Source organism: Aotus nancymaae, unplaced genomic scaffold (assembly GCF_030222135.1).
Source record: "Aotus nancymaae isolate 86718 unplaced genomic scaffold, 86718_ANA_hifiasm-v0.15.2.pri h1tg000041l, whole genome shotgun sequence".
Classification (NCBI taxonomy): domain Eukaryota; kingdom Metazoa; phylum Chordata; class Mammalia; order Primates; family Aotidae; genus Aotus; species Aotus nancymaae.
The window spans coordinates 22,550,005-22,556,004 of NW_026988455.1; the positions used below are offsets into that span (position 1 = coordinate 22,550,005).

The 6,000-nt window shown below is 58.1% G+C and overlaps 2 pseudogenes; one reads left to right on the plus strand and one right to left on the minus strand.

Moving 5' to 3' along the window:
• Nucleotides 1-1,451: 1,451 nt before the first annotated feature.
• On the minus strand, nucleotides 1,452-3,172 carry LOC105707324 (homeobox protein NOBOX-like; annotated as a pseudogene).
• Nucleotides 3,171-5,720, plus strand: LOC110567280 (potassium/sodium hyperpolarization-activated cyclic nucleotide-gated channel 2-like; annotated as a pseudogene).
• Nucleotides 5,721-6,000: the final 280 nt, after the last annotated feature.

A 6,000-nucleotide genomic window follows, 5' to 3' on the forward strand; every position in this document is an offset into this window, starting at 1 on the left:
CATTTCTCCCCGTTATCCCTCCCCAACCTCCCACCCCCCGCTGTCCCTCCCCTATTTCCCCCCAACAGACCCTAGTGTGTGATGCTCCCCTCCCTGTCTCCATGTGTTCTCATTGTTCATCACCCGCCTATGAGTGAGAACATGCGGTGTTTGATTTTGTGTTCCTGTGTCAGTTTGCTGAGAATGATGGCTTCCAGGTTCATCTATGTCCCTACAAAGGACGTGAGCTCACCGTTTTTGATGGCTGCATAATGTTCCATGGTGTATATGTGCCACATTTTCCCTGTCCAGTCTATCATCGATGGGCATTTGGGTTGGTTCCAGGTCTTTGCTATTGTAAACAGTGCTGCAATGAACATTCGTGTGCATGTGTCCTTATAGTAGAACGATTTATAATCCTTTGGATATATACCCAGTAATGGGATTGCTGGGGCAAATGGAATTTCTATTTCTAGGTCCTTGAGGAATTGCCGCACTGTCTTCCACAATGGTTGAACTAATTTACACTCTCACCAACAGTGTAAAAGTGTTCCTATTTCTCCACATCCTCTCCAGCATCTGTTGTCATCACTCTTATTCAACATAGTGCTGGAAGTTTCGGGCGCGCCGGCGACAGCGCCAGACGTGCGGAACCGTCAGCGTCCTGAAGCGGGCTCGGGCTGCAGGCGGCGAGTGTCTGTCCGGACTGAGCGCAGCTGAGGTGGCGACGGCTGACTGCGCTCAGCGGCTCCTCGCGAGGGGCGGGTTTTTTTTTAACCCAATGACAGACTAGTTTACTGCTTACAGTGGACACTCCAGCTCAGTCATCAAGCAGGTTAGGAAACAAACAAAAACACCTGAATTAAATTTAAAACATATTGTATGCCAGATAATGTTCTGCTATATTTATATTAATACATGTATGTGAAATCATATTTGTATGATTAAAAAAACTAATGCAAAGAAAAAAAAAAAAAAACACCTGATACAACATTCACAAGTAACACAGGCCACGTGCTTTCTTCAGGAACCCCACATAGATGTGTGGAGAAAAAGAAAGGGCCCTCCCTCTTCCTTCTTTTTTTTTTTTTTTTGAGACGGAGTTTCACTCTTGTTACCCAGGCTGGAGTGCAATGGCGCAATCTCGGCTCACCGCAACCTCCGCCTCCGGGGTTCAGGCAATTCTCCTGCCTCAGCCTCCTGAGTAGCTGGGATTACAGGCACGCGCCACCATGCCCAGCTAATTTTTTGTATTTTTAGTAGTGACGGGGTTTCACCCGTCACTACTAAAGGAAGAGGATGGTCCCCTCTTCCTTCTTATATCAGCAAGACGAGCCTACACAGGGCAAACGTCCGGCTCCCCGCTCAGTATACAGAGTCCACACTCTTTCCCAAACCTCCAACCCCTATCCTCTGAGTGGGCCCAACCCTATCCCACCAAGCAGCTCCTTTTCACTCCTTGGCCCCCGCAACTAGCGGACATGGCTATTCTTGTCGTCCCCTCTGGCCTCCTCCAGTGCTGAGGGCTGATCCAGGGAAGCAGCCAGTGGTTCCTCTTTTGCCTTGCTGAGTAAGGGCCCGGTCCCTGGCCTGACCACTTCAGGCAGCCGGGAGAGACCTGACAAAGGCCGCCTACCCAGAGCCTGAGTGCAGGGAGCTGGAAATAGATCAGGAAAGTAGGCATCACCTCCTGGGGGGTGCCCCAGAGCTTGCAGGCAGAACGGACCGAGGAAGGGCAGTTCTGGCAAACAGGGGTCACTCCAGGAGGCTGCACCCATATTCCCAGCAGGCGGCTGCATCAGGATCTGCCCCAAGGAGGCGCCTGGGCAATAGCCCTGTGATGTGCCCCCGCTGGAGCCACAGGGAAATGTAAACAGAGAGTCTTCAGGCGGTGGAAGCGTCAGTGAACTGGGCATGGAGAAGGGGAAACTGGGGAGGTAGGGAAACTGGGGCTGAGGGGGTTGGAAAAGCGGGGTCTGTGGAGCCTGGGAGAACTGGAAGGGCCCCGGCTGGTTGTTCTCTTGGTAATCCTGGGGCTCCAGCTCTTCCAAATATGAACAGGGGGGTGGCAGAGCAATGCTTGTCCCTCAGGACCCACAGGGGCCATTCTTGTGGCTGCTGTCACTGCCGGCAACGTCCATCAGCAGCGGCATCAGTTGGGGGGTGTGGACAGGGCCAAGGGGGAAAGGAAGGTTGGCCCTTCGCACAGGTGGGGGGCTTTACAGAGGGGGTGTTGCCACCCTCTGAGCACCCTCACTGGGTTGGGTGGGGGCCAAAGTCTGGTCAGAAGTCAGCAGCATGGGGGGCTCTGGAAAGGTATCCAGAGGGGACTCCTGAGGGAAAGGGTCAGGCTTTGGCTCCACAGGCACAGGAGGCAGGAGCTCAGCTGTAGAGCTGCACTGACTGCAGGCAGGGCCAGGGGCTGCAGGATTGTCCTTGCTTTCTTTCCCATTCAGTTTCTCTGTTTCTCGCCACTTGGCCCAGCGATTCTGGAACCTCACCATGATGCACTAAGGGGTCACCCCCACCTTCTGGGCAATCTCCCGGAGTTTATCACTGTCAGGATAGTGGTCTTCCTGGAATATCCTCTCTAGCTCCTCTGGCTGATCTGAGCGGTATAGGGTTCGTGTCTTTTTCCTAAGTTGGCAGGTCACTTCCGGGGGCCCCTGCTTCTGTTCTGTGTTTTGATTGCTCTGGGCCAATGTGCTGAGGAGGTTGGCCAGGTGACAGGGGCCCCGGCCTGACCCACAAGGCACTGGGTTGTGTGCAGCACGGGCTGAGCTAGGGACACCAGGAGATGATATTGGGGCCAGACCCATGGCATTAGGCTTTTTCTGTTTCCCCGGGAACTTTCCAGTCTTCAGGACCCCTTTCCTGTCTTCACCTCTTCCACTGGGAGGGAACGATCTTCCCCCTGAGGCTGGGGTCTGGAGCGGGCTAGAGTTCTGTCTTTGTGGGGAGCCCGGGAGCTGGGGTGTGGGCACAGTCTCGCAGCATCAGCCCCAGCGGATTCTCCAGAGACTGCTGGCAGCTTCTTCTCTCCTGAGATGGTGCAGGAGGGTGGCAGTTCCTCCCTCTGAGTATCCTGAGCATGAGGGGCTGAGTCTTGTAGCGGTTCCTCCTCCTCGTGTCCTGAGGCCAGGGGCTTGCCTCCAGCTTCCTGGCCCTGCGGTCCCTGACAGGGATCCTTCATGGGTTCCACGGCCTGGACTCCCACCTCCTGCGGAGAGGGCCCGGCTGCCCTCGACCATTCCCCAACCCGGGACTCTGGCTTCAGCAGGGGCTGAAGACCCCCAGGGCAGGCCCTCCCCGGGTGTCCAAGGGGCTGAGGGTCCTGGGCACTCGGGGGACCCCATGCAAGTCCAAGGCTCCTGGGCCTTCCGTTGCTAGGGGACCTGACAGCCTCGTGCGGTTTGGGAGCAGGGTCAGAGGTCTCATGCCCCAAGCTTCATCAGGCCCTGGAGAGACAGGCTCTCCATTGCTTTAGGACTTTCCAGGGGAAGAACCCCTAGCTCAGGCAGGAGAGTGAGGGGGATCTGGGTGGGTTCCCATCCCACTGTTTCACTCACAGCTGGAGGAGCCTCAGTTTCCCTGTCTGAGCTGAGAGGGTGGCTGGGCGACTGCTGGAGGAGACCTCAGCTCACACTGGTGTTGGCTGCTGGGGGCCCCACTGAAGCCACCCTCGTGAAGGAGGGGGTCCCAGGCTTCCTCCGGCCCCCAGGTTCTATTGGGACTTCACCATGCTGCTGTTCATGGTGGGGAACCTCATCATCATCCCAGTGGGCATCACCTTCTTCAAGGATGAGACCACCACCCCGTGGATTGTGTTCAACGTGGTCTCGGACACCTTCTTCATGGACCTGGTGCTGAACTTCCGCATGGGCATCGTTATCGAAGACAACATGGAGATCATCCTGGACCCTGAGAAGATCAAGAAGAAATACCTGCGCACGTGGTTCGTGGTGGACTTCGTGTCCTCCATCCCTGTGGACTACATCTTCCTCATCGTGAAGAAGGGCATCGACTCCGAGGTCTACATTACGGCGCGCACCCTGCGCATCTCGCTTCACCAAGATCCTCAGCCTCCTGCGGCTGCTGCGCCTGTCGTGCCTGATCTGCTACATCCACCAGTGGGAAGAGATCTTCCACATGACCTATGGCCTGGCCAGCGCGGTCATGCGTATCTGCAACCTCATCAGCATGATGCTGCTCTTCTGCCACTGGGACGGCTGCCTGCAGTTCCTGGTGCCCATGCTGCAGGACTTCCTACGCAACTGCTGGGTATCCATCAATGGCATGGTGAACCACTCGTGGAGTGAGCTGTACTCCTTTGCACTCTTCAAGGCCATGAGCCACATGCTGTGCATCGGATATGGCTGGCAGGCACCCGAGAGCATGACGGACATCTGGCTCACCATGCTCAGCATGATCGTGGGCGCCACCTGCTACGCCGTGTTCATCGCCCACGCCACCGCCTTCATCCAGTCGCTGGACTCTTCACGGCACCAGTACCAGGAGAAGTACAAGCAGGTGGAGCAGTACGGGTCCTTCCACAAGTTGCCGGCCGACTTCTGCCAGAAGATCCACGATTACTACGAGCACCACTACCAGGGCAAGATGTTCGACGAGGACAGCATCCTGGGCGAGCTCAATGGGCCCCTGCGGGAGGAGATTGTCAACTTCAACTGCCGGAAGCTGGTGGCCTCCATGCCACTGTTCGCCAACGCCAACCCCAACTTTGTCACGGCCATGCTGACCAAACTCAAGTTTGAGGTCTTCTAGCCGGGTGACTACATCATCCGCGAGGGCATCAGCGGGAAGAAGATGTACTTCATCCAGCACGGCGTTGTCAGCGTGCTCACCAAGGGCAACAAGGAGATGAAGCTCTCCGACGGCTCCTACTTCTGGGAGATCTGCCTGCTCATGTGGGGCCGGCATCTACTGCCGCCTCTATTTTTTGAGCATGGACAACTTCAACGAGGTGCTGGAGGAGTACCCCATGATGCGGCGTGCCTTCGAGACAGTGGCCATCGACCGCTGGGACCGCATCGGCAAGAACTCCATCCTCCTGCACAAGGTGCAGCATGACCTCAACTCGGGCGTGTTCAACAACCAGGAGAACACCATCATCCAGGAGATTGTCAAGTACAACCGGGAGATGGTGCAGCAGGCCGAGCTGGGCCAGCATGTGGACCTCTTCCCACTGCCGCCTCTGCCACAGGTCACCTCTGCCATCGCCACGCTGCAGCAGGCCATGGCCATGAGCTTCTGCCCGCATGAAGCTTCATGGGGCATGGCTGGGCTGTTGGTGGGGCCGCTAGCGATCGGCTCTCCGCGCCTGGTGCGCAGTCCGCCCCCGGGGCCTGCACCTGCCGCCTCCTCGCCGGGGCCCCCGCCCCTCGTCAGCTCCCCAGGCGCGCCTGCCAGCCCCCGGGCACCGCGGACCTCGCCCTACGGCTGTTCACCCGCCGCCCCCCTCGCCGGGCCCGCCCTGCATGCGAGCGGTCTGAGCCGCGCGTTGCGCCCACTGTCGGCCTCGCAGCCCTCGCTGCCCCACGGAGCGCCCGGCCCTGCGGCCCTCTGCGCGCCCGGCCAGCAGCTCCACGCCGCGCCTGGGGCCCACGCCCGCCGCCAGGACCGCTGCACCCAGCCCGGACAGCAGGGACTCGGCCTCGCCCTGCCCCGGAGGTGGCCTGGACCCCCAGGACTCCGCGTGTTCGCGCCTCTAGTCCAACTTGTGACCCTTGCCCACCGCCCCGCGCGCCCAGGCGGGCTGGGGGCGGGGCCGTCATCCAGACCAAAGCCATGCCATTGCACTGTCCCGGCCGCCAGCCTGCGCAGAAGCCATAGACAGACGTAGGTAGCCCTAGTCTGAATTGTTTGCTGCCTTGAATTTCACACACAAAAAAATAAGGAATCAGGTACACTGAGGAAACTTGACTTGCTCAGAGCTGCACAACTACAAAAGTTGCAGAGCTGAGGCTGCTGTAGCCCGTGCTTCCTGACCTGTAGGCAGCGCAC